The sequence below is a fragment of the Homalodisca vitripennis genome, chromosome X, assembly GCF_021130785.1.
Source record: "Homalodisca vitripennis isolate AUS2020 chromosome X, UT_GWSS_2.1, whole genome shotgun sequence".
NCBI classification, from domain to species: domain Eukaryota; kingdom Metazoa; phylum Arthropoda; class Insecta; order Hemiptera; family Cicadellidae; genus Homalodisca; species Homalodisca vitripennis.
Window position 1 is genome coordinate 117,741,312 of NC_060215.1, and position 15,819 is coordinate 117,757,130.

A 15,819-nucleotide genomic window follows, 5' to 3' on the forward strand; every position below is an offset into this window, starting at 1 on the left:
CAATTTTTAAAGTTCAAAAAAGAATAATTCGTGTAATTGCTAATGCCACAAACAGATCATCATGCAAACCTCCTCTAATAAAAGTTTTACTTCGATTTTTGTCGTAGAAGTAAGGCCTTGAATGTTGCAATGGAGAATGCTAATAAAATTTCTCTGGGGAGGGGAATTTGTGAGCCAGGGAGCCAGGGGGAATTTACAATGTTGACATCATAAACTGAGTTTATCTGGTCATACAAGCTATTGCTGGTGTGGCTAAAAAAGATTCATTTGGTGTTGATGTTGGTGTAGTTCGGGTTGATGAAACATGAGAGCGAGAAGGCAAACACTCAGTACTGGGCGGGCAGGGGCTTGATGCGAGTGAGGCGGGTGTAGTTGGGCGAGACAGTGCCAGCGGTGAGTCCACCATAACGTCCATAGTCTGAGACAACTCCACGGCCTGAATACCAGACGGACCAGCCACGGACAATCGAATGTTGCCGGGCGTCTTGGAGTTGGAAGGCAGAGGTTGTGACTGCATTGTCCAGTTTTCAATAATATGAAACAGATCATTGGTGACATTCCTTTTGCCTGGAAGCGCTGTTTAGAACCTAGATGTAGTATTCTTATGTTGTCTATGTTTTTTTCCAAATCCTTCAAATTAGCGTTGAGGTTTCTTATATTTATGTTTTCACATTAGTAAGGACTGAAATCAAATCTTGTGGGCACTTTTGCGATAACAAATCTTGAATCTGGAGAAGATTCTGCCAAGCTTCTGTAAGATTGTATAGTTTTCATGATGTCCAAATATCTTTGTTTATACTGTTAGACCCAGCTATTTATACTAAATAATCATTTTTCGTGAAGTTGTACTAGTCATTTTTAATAGTTCTGACCACCTCTTCTATGGGAGCCCCTGGAATTACTGTGCTTGGTTTTAACAATGTGGTTTTGGAATTAAATTTTTTCTCTAAGAGATTATTCATTCCACGTCCATGACTGTCACTGTATAGAGTAACTGAAATGTTGAACTGCCTTCGATTCTTCTTGGCCATACTTTGGAATGATTTCAATGACTCTGCTTTTGAAGACGAAGATGAACAACTTGTTATTAGATCAAAGTAGTCCATTTTGTTATCAAGAGGCAGAAACCTGTTAGATATGGGTATTGGAAGTGCCGGTGCAATCAGTGTATTAGCCTTACAAGATGTTGACTCCAGAAGCTCTTTATTTCCTTGTTTTACTTCTTCTAGTTTTACATTTAGACAATTTATGTTATCATTTAAAGATTCAATAATTTTTTGTTTTGTTTTATTATCTTTAACTAAACTAAAGACTTTGGATCTATTTCGTCTATCTCTAGTTTTAAACTATTATTTTCCTTTATTAACAGAATTTTCTCTTTGAGGCAGGAGTCTGAATGGCATTTGTTAGTATTAAACTTTTCCTCTTGTAAGTTAAGTTCTTGAACTTTACTAATTAAACTGTTCCTCTGGCGTATAAGCTCATCAATTCTGGCAATGAGTTCATCCTTGGACTTTATACTTAAATCATCTGTTTGAGTAGAGCAGTCTGTCGTTTTTGGTTTAAAAAGAAGTTGGGATACTAATGGAGTTGTCGGGAGGCTGTTGCTTGGCATAATTATATTAGGGGATGATGAGACAGGAGTGAGCGATCTTTAGTAACCGGGTGTTTCCCTGAATGGGAGTTCTTGCGGCTTATCAGCTCCGTATAGTCTGAATTTGTACGTATTGATGCCGAGCAGTCTTTGCCCAAGCATCTCCAAGTAGTTTCTCCACTTACTAGTGTTCTATCCAATCTGTATTTATATTTGTCCAAAATAATGCAAGGTTTGCCTTTTTTTCATTTAATTGAATGGACATAATGGCTTGAGAATAAATTACTGGAAGTCAATTACTGGAAGTCACCCCCGTGGAACTATAAATGCAGTTGTCGGACTCGGCTGTGTTGCGCCTTCAGATTCCTCACTGTAAGAGTAGTAGCGGCAGGCGGTGAGGGAAACTCCCCATGATGAGGGAAGTGCTTTCAGTTTCTGAGAGCAGTTGGTTAATCTGGGACTGAAGTAAGCATGCGCCAATCCTGAGAGCAACGACAGGGCCCTCATGCTGTCTTCTTAGATAGCTAACCTAATTCTTGTGAACTGACAGTGGACAGCTAACATATAGGACTCACGGTTTATGTAGCGGAGTGGTTATGTAATAAGTTTAAACGTCTAACAACAACTTTACTTACTGCAAGAATCCTAAGCATATGACATCAACAAAAGAACACTCAAGTAACCATTACCAAGCTTAACAATACAAAAATATATGTATATTTTACATATTAAACAGCACTATTACTGATTTACAAAGGAGAAGCTCTGTTTAATTTAAAATAACATTTATAGGAATAATCTGGTACCATATGGTGACCTACTTACACACAGAAGTGATGAAGGCCGCCAACTGGCAATATTTTGCACAGCCTAGCATCAACAAGCTGACATAACAACAACAACTCAGCATTGGCACACATTTCTACAGAGCCTACCTCAACTCTATTACTATATAGCTATTTAATTTTTTTCCTTTCTGCTATTTTTAACAACTTGACAAAATCTACTAGATATTACATCACAAAATTTATACAGGCCTGTATAATATGGACAAGCAGAATAAGACAACTTTTTCTGTAGGTGAACATGTGTTTGCAAAACTAAAAGGTTGTCCACAATGGCCAGCTGTTATTACTGACACAAATCTTGGCAAAAATGAAAACAAATACAGAGTTACCTTTTTTGGTGACAATAAAACTGCAGAAATCAAACACGCTGATCTGCTCCCCTATATAGAATATAAGACAACCTTTGGCCAACTAAAAACAGACAACTTTAAAAATAAACTAATAAATCAGGCATTACTAGAAGCAGAGCAATCTTACAATAGCTGTAAATGTGATGACCCAAATAGTGTTCTCCATGACTCCAAACAGGATCTTGAGGACACACAGCAGGTGGAGGCACAAGAATGTGAGCTAACCATAAATGACATTCAAACTAAAATACAGAATAGTAACGACTCAGATCTAGAAACATCCCTTTCTCTTGCCGCTGAAGCTGGCAACATACTTCTTTCAGAAAACTATAAATTAAAGCAAGACCTACATGAATTGACTCTAAAAAACTCCCATCTGGCTAAACAAATAATGGACTCCGACCAACTGGGCCACACGAAATATGAAACACAAATTGAGGAACTGGAAAATGAGAATAAAAAACTACTGAGTAGATCAGCATCCCTTACAGATACCATACAACAACTGGAAAAAAAGTTGTCAAAAGAGATTGACTTGCGGATACAATTACAAACAGTCTTTGAAGAACAGGACCAGGAAAAAGAAAAAGCTATCTGCAAACATACAAATGAAATACTACAACTAAAGAAAACAATAGTACACCTTGGCACAAAAATTCAAAATAACGGCTATAAAAAAAGCCAAGACGATATAACTAGTAAAGACACGGAAACCCAAACTGATCACTTTCCCTCTGCCCCACCAAACAGCTCTCCATCTCTCCTCATACAAGTTGGACAGTTAAGCACCCGACAAGACAAAGTGGAACAACAGATGAAGCTACTACTAGACCAGTTACAGAATAAAGATCACCTTTATCCACTATCTCTGCCTACATCTGACCTTCACAGCTACCAAAGTACTGGGGAAATAATATCACACTTCCCAGTACAACACTGTACCAAGGATCCCAACGAGAACTTAACCGGGAGAGCCAGACAAACTCCTACAGAAAAACTGAGCTCATCACAAATAAGCGGGAGAGCCAGACAAACTCCGACTAAAAAACTGAACGAAAGTTTAACATGGAGAGCCAGACAAACTCCTTCCAAAAAACTGAAAAACTCTGTAAGCTTGTTGACAAACACTGCCACTTTGACCAAGAATAACAATCCTACTATAAAGAGAAGGGATAACATGTTTAGCGTGTCACTGCAAGTTGCAAGAAGCAAAGCACAGATTTACACAGCGGAAGTGTCACTCCCTCCAACACTGGAACTCAATAGAACACAACCTGTGAATCCTCAGTCAGACGGCAAAAAGGCTCATCCCCAACATGCAAAAATAAAAGACATCAATGAGGACTATGAAACCTTCTTTAAGAAAAACATTGACTTCTATAGAGAGCTGATAAATAATTACTGGCCCAATAACAGCTCAGAATATGCTAAATTGACAAATTTAATATCCACAAGTCACAATACATCTACAGAAACCTCCGCTGTCTCTGATTGCTCACTGAATACCCCAACGCCAGAAAATGGAGAATTTTTTTTAGGCCACAAACAACGAAACGAAACGAACATCTGACAATCCTTCATCAAAACATCAGGGGGCTACCAAACAAAGTTGACAGACTAAACCATTTGCTCAATGAAACATCCCCTAGCCTTTTAATACTGACAGAACACGGCTTGAGTCAAAGTGAAATTTTAAACACCAAAATACAAGGCTACAATCTGGTAACTGAATTTAGCAGAACAGATCACAAGCTAGGAGGTGCCGCTATATACTGTAAGGACAACCTGACAACCAGTGTAGAGGCCATTGAAATCACACACTTTTGTGAAGAGCTCCTCTTTGAGGCAGCAATGGCACAGATCAAAATTAAAGAAAAGCAAATATATCTTCTTGGTGTATATCGCCCTCCTGGTGGAAACACAAGAAGTGGCCTAAACTTCTTAACACACATCATAGACCACAGCCAAGCACACAATAAGTTATTTTTATTACTAGGGGATATAAACATTGATAGCCTAAAAGAAAACAACCCTGACAATTTGATGCTACAAGACGAACTAACCACACACAACATAAGAAGGCTTCCCCTTCCTGCGACACGGGTAACAGCCGAGACGAGATCCTCGATAGACTGTGTATGCACCAACATCCCAGAAGCAGAGGTCACTGTAACTATTTTACAAACTGGCCTCTCCGACCATACAGCCCAATTCTGATAGTAGGTTCTGACAAGCCGTAACACAGTATTTTTAGTTCATATACACTTCCATGATTACAGACCACTAGCGAAGAGTTGAATAGAGTGTGGTGTCAATACAGTGCTTTAGTGGTCTCCTCATGTCTGGTGAATTTTATAAAGAATAATGAAAATAAACATCGATCAGACAGTAAATATTATAATTTTAAGTAAGAAAGTAGACTTCTAGCAATTAATTTTGCTTAACTATACTTACAATTTCCATCTAAACTCACTTTAATGAAGCAGTCTCCATACAACATAAAATCCACATGTTTTGTGATAGTTTTTTTGACTAACTAGATGAAGAAGAATTAACACACTTTCAACTGATTGCAATAAAATCAAAATATCATTTCAATCTTCAAAATTAATGGAGCTCACTTTTAAATAAATGACTTTCAAAAACAATTATCTGCCATAATTAAATAGAATACAACTGGACAAGAAATGAAGTACTACGTTAGTCAGTCTGATATCAGATGGTGACGTACTGGAACACCTGTGCAAACCAGTCTATTAAGATTACATCCAACAATCTGACAATCAACATGGCCTTGACTGACCTCAGTCTGCTATCTGACTGATAAGACTGTCAGACTAATATTCTAATTCTACAGCTGTTTTCTCAGCTGTTTAGAAAAATATTCAATGTACAATTAGAATAATTATTTATTATGAATAATTAAATAAATACACTGCACACCTTCTTATAATCAGACATTTGCAATAAACTGTCTGTCTGTTTGCACTGGCAGTTGACTGCTTTTTAAGAACAACCTCATTCTAACTAAGTAAACAAAAGCATTTTTCCTAAGACATGCTATCAGCGACTGATAACCACACCAAAATCGCTGCCTACTAGCATCAGAATCCCCAATATAAAACCACCTGGACCATAGAAACTACTGTTATAGCAAAAGGAAATATACTACTCAATATATATTCACTTATATTTATTTTTTACTTACCGCAAAAATCTCATAAAGGGGAACTTTTTTATACTATTATCTGCTAATTAATGATAAAACAAAATTATTCCAAGGGCTATGTCTAATAAATACCCCTGTGGAGTCTGTGCTACCAATGTAAGAATACAAAGCACTCCTCTGCACAGGTCACTGTAAGAAATGGTTCCACTCAAATGCCTGAATATAGCAGACAAGATGTTATAAACAACTGAAACTGAAGAAATAGAGAAATGGAAATGCCCCACTTGTACAACCACTCCACAAAGCCAGAGCATGCAACATGTTGAAGAAAAAATTAGAAATCTAAAAAATCAACAAGAACCGGATCTTGAAACCTCTCTTACTCTTGCAGCAGAAGTGGGGAATGCTCTACTGGTGGAAAATGAGAAACTTAAACAAGACCTGGAACAGATGAAAATGGAAAACCTAAAACTAACTACAGAAATTAAACCAAATAAAAAATATAAACAACATGCACTATGAAGTCCAAATTGAAAAAATTGGAAGAAGAAAAGGAAACTGTACTGCAAACGAAACCTGTGCCTTCTAGAAACCGTGAATGAAACGGACCGACAGTTGGAAAAAGAGCTTAAACTGCGAGAAGAACTAATAAGGACTTTTGAAGAACATGATAAAATAAATGGAGAAATAATCCATAAACATGAAGGAAAAATAAAGCATCTACAGGGGGAAATTACACAACTTAAGACTAACAAGTGTATGGTAACGGATAATTTGGACAGCCAAAAAAATTTCAAGAACATAGAAACGCAGACCTGCAACTCAGAGTCACCTACCAGCTCGACTCAAAATACTCTGCAATTAGCCTCAAATACATTCCTACTGACAGAACTAGCCAAACTAAAATTAGGACAAGACAATATAGAAAATATCATACAGCTATCAAACTCCTCTGTAATTTGGAACATAGACCAGATAAAAATTAGGCAAGGCAAATTAGAAAGCCTGATTAAAGACATGAAGGATCAAACTCATCCTCCTGTTACCCCCAAACAAGAAATAAAAAAGTCTAATAAATCTGTCTTAAATCCCTATACCGCCTTCTCTTCAACACCTGAAAACAAACACAGACAAGTGAAACATGGGAAGAACTACTTCAGCATCTCACTGCAGGCAAAAAGGTACAGAGAGAAAATGTGAAATAACAGATAGTCAACCACGGCAACAGAGAGATCAATCACCTCTACCTGAAACCATGGCTACACCTCACCACACTTTAAATTCATCACTATGTAAGCCAGACAAGGCAAAAGCGCAACTTACAAAAACACCACCAATGTATGCAAAGGTGAAGCCTGAAAAAACAAAGTGTAGATGAATTTTTTACGAAGAATATTGAATATTATCGTCAGATTATGACTCAAAAAAATTCTACAGCCACTAAAAAACGTGACCCCAAATAACCCTCCTTCTTCTGATACGCTAAATCAGCTCTCACCAGCCCATTTGAAAACACTGAGACAGGATTCAGATAAAGTGGCCCTGAAGACATCCAATCCCAACCACTCTTTACAGCCACCGTCCCCAACCAAGCTCAAACCAATTTTAAATCAAGCAACCCAACCATCCGAAGATCACCAAACAAATTTTTTAGGCCACAACAACCTTATAAACAGCAAAATAAAAGCAAATTAGCTGATTTTACAATTATACACCAGAACGTAAGGGGACTAGCAAGCAAAGTTGACCGCATAAACCACCTAATACAATCTACAGAGCCTGATATCATCATCTTGACAGAACATGGCCTAAACGAAAATGAAATTACCATCACTAACCTAATTAATTATACACTTCTTTCTCACTTCAGCAGAACTGACCACAAAAATGGGTGGCGTCGCAATCTACTACTCGAAAGACTGCCTAGTGAAATCCATAGTTCCCATTGAGGTACTAAAGGAATGCAAGGAGCTAAATCTAGAGGCTTCAATGATCAAAATATGCCAAGCAGACAGTGCACTGTATCTGCTCGGACTGTATAGACAACCGAAGGCTAATTTGGATGAGGTCCTGGTCCGACTCTCCGCAATCATAGAAGAAACTAAAGCTCATAAAAACCCCCTGATCATCATGGGTGATATTAACGTTGACACTCTAAAATCTGACAATAATATACAACCAAATTAAATGAAATGCTTGCTTCATTTGACATTGAAAGACTTCACCTACCTCCTACCAGAGTGACTGGCACAACTGCAACATCCATTGACTGTGTGTGTACTAATCAGTATATTACAAATTTCAAAATTGAGAGGTGATACAAACCGGAATTTCTGACCACAGGGCCCAAAAATGTAGTTTCAAGTCCTCTAGGTCAAGCTCAACAACTCAACCAGGTCAAATCACACGGTTTTCCATGAAGAAAACTTGCTACACTTGAAATACCTCCTATCAGAAAACCACTGGCTCGAGGTCCATAATGCTGAAAACTCTGAGGAAGCCTACAACAAAATTCCTTACATCCATTGACTGCTAATATAGAGACAGCCTGTCCAAAAAAGAAAAAAAGACCAAGAAGGAAGAAAAACACAAAAATCTACGAAAACAAAGACGCGCTTATGCTAAAGCAAGACTATTTGCAAGCCTTTTCAAGATAATGAACAAACAGGAGCTGAAGAAGACAAAGAAACCTGTGCAGCCACAAAGAAAATTTATGACCTTAAATTAAAATCACTGAGAAATCAGATATCAAAGGAATACATTGACAAAGCACATAATAAATCAAAAGCAATCTGAACATTATAAATAAAGAGCGGGAAAAAGCAAGGACAAGAAGACGGTCAAATTCAACTAAGAGTGGATGGGAAAAGTACTAAGAAAAAGCCCCTTGAAATAGCAGAACAACTTAATGGATATTTTCGTTAGTGCTGCTGATGAGGCGCTGGAAAAAAACAATAATATCAAGAACCCCACTTACACATAACAACATCGCTGGGTGCAACATATACCTCTCTGAACTAACTCCTACCAACCCAGAAGAGCTACAAAGAATAACTGCCTCTTTTAAACCTAAATGGTCAGCAGACTGGATGAAATTCCCTCCAAAATAATCAAAGTCTGCGCCTATGAATTGATTTCTCCATTAGCAAGTATAATTAATAAATCATTTAAAGAAGGACTATTCCCTGGCACTTTAAAAATGCTCAAAGGTCTACCCCAAATACAAGAAAGGTGCTCCCACAGATCCCTCAAATTACAGACCAATATCATTGGTTTCAAATTTCTCTAAATTAATAGAGAAAGTGTCCTTGCAAGATTATTAAAACACTTACAAGACAACAATCTGTTAACCGACAAGCAGCATGGATTGTCAAAGGAAAATCTACCACAACTGCAATAACTAGCCTTATACAAAATGTAATTGATCTACTTGAAGATGGAAAGATAGTTACTGGACTTCTACTGGACTTCAGCAAGGCCATTGACTCCTTGGGACACGACCTCATTTCTTTCAAAACTTGATGCACTTGGTATAAAAGGAATCAGCTAAATCAATGGTTCCAATCCTACTTAACTGGACGTAGCCAAGTGGTTGAGATAAAATACACAGCAAACAACATGGTTCAGTTTGTGAAATCTAGTCCAAAGGAAATAACCCGGGGAGTGCCACAAGGCTCGGTTTTTAGGACCAATCCTATTTATTCTTTTTACCAACGACATGCCACAACAACTTGGTGACTTGAGCACATGTTTAATGTTTGCAGATGATACCCACACTGATAATAAGTGGAGACACAACTGCCAACTTAAAAGAACGCTCTGCTCAGAGCCTTCATAAGGCCTATAAATATTGTAAAGACAATGACCTAGTCGCAAACACAACAAAAACAAAGCCAGATCTGTTTTTGGAAGAGCAACGCTGAAACAGTGGGACTCGAAAACATAGTTCTTGAAGATAAGGTGAAACTTGCTTGGTATGACCATTGACAGAAAACTTACGTGGACCCCTCATGTAGATAACTTATGCAAAACACTGTCATCAGGCCTTTATGCTATGAGAAGACTTAAACAAGTTGCCGACATCAATACTGCAAGAACAGCATATTTTGGCCTATGTGAACCACACATAAGGTATGGACTAATTGTCTGGGGCGGAACCTCTCACGGCAACATGGAAAGAGTATTGATCTTACAGAAACGAGCCATACGGATTCTTGCGGATCTACAACCATTTGGAAACCTGCCGTAACTCTTTCAAAGATCTCAAGATCAAGACAGTAGTCAATCTATATATACAAGAGGCAATTATGTATGCTGACAAACATGAACCTCTACGTAATGACCAAAATACATAACTACAATACCAGGCATGCATCCTTCTTCGTTGACACCTCAACATAGACTCACCTTGTATGAAAGACACACAACCACTCTACATTGGCTGCAAGCTTCATAATCACCTTCCCGACAACATTAGAAGGACTTAAAGGGCAGGACTTGAGGAGGGAGCTGAGCAGATGGCTTACAGACCGACCCTTCTACAGTCTAGCAGAGTTTCTAAAACCCAATAACTGATACGGACACTTCACTGTACTGTTATCCATATGACTTTAAAATTAATGTTGACATATTGTTTACTGTTACTTTTAGTAATTTTATAACATATTGACGCCTTTGTATTTCTCTACGAAATTCCAAATAAAGAAAATGATTGATTGATTGATTGATTGAATTGAGCAGCCTTAACCTAAATCAAGAGACCAACTCAACATCAAAACTAAAGTGACAAATGGGGAAAAAGAACCTTGAAAATCTCAAATCCATCTTCTACAACAAAAACTGGAATGCTGTTGAAACTGCTGAAGACACAGAAACTGCATATAATATATTCCATGACACCCTTTGTACTGCCCTAGATATCTGCTGCCCACAAAGGAAACACAAGAACAGAGGCCCTACCAAACCATCTCATTACTATGACCTGGAATCTGCCGATATGAAAGCCTCCTACCTACGAGCCCTCAACACCTATGAAACAACAGGAGATATTCGAGACAAAGAAATAATGAGAAACAGTAAGAGGATATATGACCAAAAACTAAGAACACTGCATCGGCAAGCAAACTCAAAGCACATAGAAGAATCTGACAACAAGACCAAGGCTCTATGGAGTTTGATTAATAATGAGAGGCGTGGGAAACAGTGCAACCAGGAGTGCCCTAAACTTAACATCAACAACACCACCCTACATAATCCTACAGAAGTAGCCGAAAGCCTTAACACTTACTTTACTCAGATGGCTGGCATGACAATTCAAAACCAAATACATACCCTAGCACCTGGGTGGACAGGAAAAAACCCGACCTTATTGCACATTCCCTTGCCACAGTCATTTTGCATGACACCAACAACTTGGACCGAGGTGAATCAAACAATTTGCAGCCTGAAAAACAAATCGTCCAGTGGCATAGATGAGTTTTCTTCAAAGAGTGTGAAGTTCTGTGCAAATGAATTAACCCAACCCCTTGTAGCAATCATTAACAAATCTTTTGCCGACGGTCACTTTCCCTCAAGGCTTAAAGTGTCAAAGGTCTATGCAAAACACAAGAAAGGGAAGAAATCAGACCCTCAGAACTATAGACCCATCTCGCTAATATCTACATTTGCAAAAATCATAGAGAAACTTGTTCTGAAGCGATTGATGGCCTACCTTAAACAACATGACCTAATCACAGTCAACCAACATGGATTTCAAAAAGGAAAATCAACCATATCAGCAATTATTAGCCTAGTAGAATCAATCATTGACAGCATAGATGACGAAAAGTACGTAACAGCCCTATTTCTAGACTACAGCAAGGCTTTTGACTGTCTGGGACATGACCTAATCTTAAAAAAGCTGGAAAATCTGGGAGTAAGAGGCATAGAGAACAAATGGTTCTCCAGCTACCTCCGAGGAAGGTCACAACTTGTGGAGGTACAGCATACTGAATCTTCCATCACCAGATCGTACACATCAACTCCAAAACCACTGGCACGAGGTGTGCCTCAAGGATCGGTACTTGGCCCAGTTCTTTTTATTCTTCTAACTAATGACTTCCCTACTTTCATCGCCAGCTCCAGTACTGACTGCATAATGTATGCAGACGACACTACCCTTCTTATAAAAAATGACACAGCAGATGAACTATCCCTTAACTCCTTGACTTCTCTCCAACAAGCCATCAAATACAGTGCACTGAATGATCTGGCAATAAATCCTAATAAAACAACGCAAGTGCATTTCAGTAGGAAAAAGGAAATACCAACAAATATTCCAGACATATCAGTAGTTGATAAAACACAATTTCTGGGCCTGACTATCGATAGTACACTTTCATGGAGTCATCATGTGAGCACCATTTCCAATAAAATATGCGCAGGCATATACGTTATGAGGCGACTCAAATCAGTGGGTACTCAGGGATCCGTCAAAGCTGCTTATTACGCACTGGTAGAGTCCCACATTAGATATGGTCTTATCATCTGGGGCAGCTCTACTGAAAACCTGAAAAGGATACTTACCCTTCAAAAAAAGGCAATTAGATCCCTCGCTAATCTTGAATCTCGACAAAGCTGCAGGGAAGCGTATCCAAATTTAGGCATTCTAACTGTACCAGCCTTGTATGTATACGAAACAATTCTACATGTTGACAGACTCAATTTTGACACTTACATCGATTTCCATGACTACAACACACGACATGCCTCCAGATATGTTCTACCCCGCCATCGAACAGCCCTCTTTGAAAGAAAACCGTCCTACATAGGACGAAAACTCAGAAATCAACTGCCAGAAGACTTCCAATTGCTAACTGGAAACGCACTGAAGAAAGCACTTCAAGAATTCCTTGTCAAGACTCCACTCTACACCCTGGAGGAGTTCCTGGATGCAACAAACACCTAAGCGACTTTTCTTATTACATTATACTATGTTTGACTATATTACTGTACTTAATGTTCATGTAATAAAGAAATATTGATTGATTGATTGATTGATAACTCTGCCGTTCGTTGTATATATACACCAACATTAAATCCATGCATAAAAATAAGAAAAATAATTTAATTAATCAGACACAGCAAAAAGTCTTCATCGAAGTAGGTCCAGGCCTACCACATGCATGTCAATTGTGAAACAAAATGCAGTCTATGGAATGGGGACACACACATTCTCCAAAAAAACCAATAAAATGTCTCCAAACTCTGTCAGCGCGAAAGATTATGGCAACTGTTTTTTTGGATGCTAAGGATGTGATTTTGGTTGATTTCCTTGAACAAGGACCAACAATCATCACAGAGAGGTACGGTGAAACATTGCAGAAGCTATGGCGAGCGATATAAAACAAGTGTAGGGGAAAATAGAGCTCAAAAATCTTGTTTTTCCACGACAATGCACGTCCCCATACATTCATCAGTCTTGGATGATTTAGATTGGGAAGTGTTTGATAGTACCAAACACTACCCAAATCGCTTGGATTGGGTGTAGATCTGGCACCAAGCGACTACTACCTCTTTCCAGCGATGAAGACCTGGATCACAACGCAGCGCTTCGATAGTGACGCTGAACTTCACACTGGTGTTAATCAGTGGTTAAGATCTCAGGCAGCAGATTTCTACAAAGCTGGAATCAGAAAACTTGTGCTACGTTATGATAAATGTCTAAATTTGAACAGGGATTACATTGAAAAATAGCCTACGAGTGTAGCTTTTAAATTTATATCATTAAATTTTCCTCTTTCAGTTGGTTAATTTTTTATTTCAAAACGTCTGTTACTTTCTGGATAGCCCTCGTAACATAATTAAAACTATATATCACACATTTGGCAGAAGCATCACATAAAAGGGCGGCTCAACTTACGCCAAAAACTCCCCTGATCAAGTAATGTACTCCCTTCAGCCGAATGTTCAGTGATTTTATTAAGACCATAATTTACTCCATTACCATCAACTGAGACAGATGTCTCTAAAATAGTTTTGCCCCTATTTTTTGAGAAAGTTACTGCCAAGAGCGATGCAATAACATGTCTGTCTTAGATCAACCCTCGATTGCATATTTTGTTCATGTACAGTGACTCCATTCGATGCACCTCCACTGTTGAACTGAGCATACATAACCTTTAATTAAATGTAAAGTGATGGAAATGTAAACATGTTATGTCCTTTAAACATGGTTCAACGAGAATTGCACCAACGAGAATTGCACCTTCACAATATGCGGACAGCTTGCTTTTTTGGTTTATAAACAAATTTTTGAGTATCCTTCAAAAGATACCCCGCAGCCAATCTCCAAACAAGCAAAAACCATATCCAAGCCAAGATTCAAACAGTGTTTTTATCCTGCATTAATCCTTGATTAATCCTGCATTACAAAAACTCACAAAGGGTCATCATAGAAATAATGTAGATTTACAGACATCTTCTGGCTGCCATGTGTTTTTACCAGCTTAACTATATATCAATGTGGACACACAATTTTGTAATATAATCCAAATAGTTAATTTATTCAGTAGACAACATAGGATTACCAATTTCATTTATTTGGACATTCTGACAAAAACTGTTTTTCAAATGTTTATATATAATTTAATGTTATTTATGTATTAGAAATTTATGAAATCTTATATAGATTTCATCCTGAAAACTAAGCACCAAATCATCAGTAAATATTGTTTTTTATATTTTAACACACAGGATGCTATTATGCTATAAACTGTATATATTATGTTATCCTGATAAACACCATAGGACACTTGAGCTGATCAGTGTCACTTGGACTGATGTCGTCCAGCTAAGGAAGTTGTAAGCCAACAACAAGTCTTATCACTGAGACCATGGCTTCTAAGTGAGTCAAACAGTACAGTTTTTCTCCAACAATTAAATGATTAATTTTAAAATATCAGTTCAAAAAGTTTACTAACACTACAAACTCTAGAAATTGGCTAGACATTTAACTGAGCATCCCTCCCCACCCTAAAACAAATGTGTCACTACTGTCTTTTTCAATTCTGACCGCTGAAGGAATAAATACATTATATCTGGTAATTGCTCATTTAACTCGATGCAAGACTTCAATATCTAAAACAGAACTTCTATCTAAACCTGTTAAACACTTGTTTTAGAGAACATTTTCCACAGATACCTTTATTGTTTGTAACCATGTGCATAGACTTGGGTCTCAGGTTGATAAAAAGAAGTAATAATTGAGGCCCTATTTCTGTTCTGTACTTGAGTTTGACACGTGTACCCACAGAATGACTATTGGGTTAATTATGCTTGTCCACCATTTACTGAGCGTTCATTGAAGTTCAATTAAACATGTTATCTTCACCTCTAGAATATATATGACGTTATGAGCATGTGACTCCATTTTTCAAACAGCTATCGCTTCTGAAACTTCAACAACTTCGCCAACTTCACATTCTTTCAACTCTACATTCAGTTATCAAAAACAAGTCACCTGTTTACCTGTCTGTCCGAACATTTCAAATTTATTTCCGATATAAGTGAGCGACCTACGAGAAGGGGATCCACCTTACTGTCAATTCCTGTTCATCGATCGAACTTCTTCAGTAAGTCGTTCACTGTTCAGGCATGTCGCCTCTGGAACTCTCTTCCTGATGATATACGTATTATAGAGGGCCGAGCTCGTTTTGGGGCAAAGGTCAAGGACTTGTTGCTGGCCGGTCTGTGGGGGTGACGGGTGGCGGTGCTCGTGGCGTGCTTGTGGTCGGGCTGTGTGTTTGAGAGAATGAATGTAGTAATAACGAGAAATTCTCTTTAAAAAGTAATCTGTTAATTTAAGTTTTAATTTAACTT

General features: G+C 38.0%; 1 protein-coding gene across 5 annotated transcripts in view; it reads right to left on the reverse strand.

Moving 5' to 3' along the window:
• LOC124369833 (zinc finger and SCAN domain-containing protein 31-like) overlaps positions 1-15,819 on the reverse strand; it is a 44,398-nt gene that overhangs the window by 23,108 nt on the left and 5,471 nt on the right. The gene's annotated exons all lie outside the window — the stretch shown is intronic.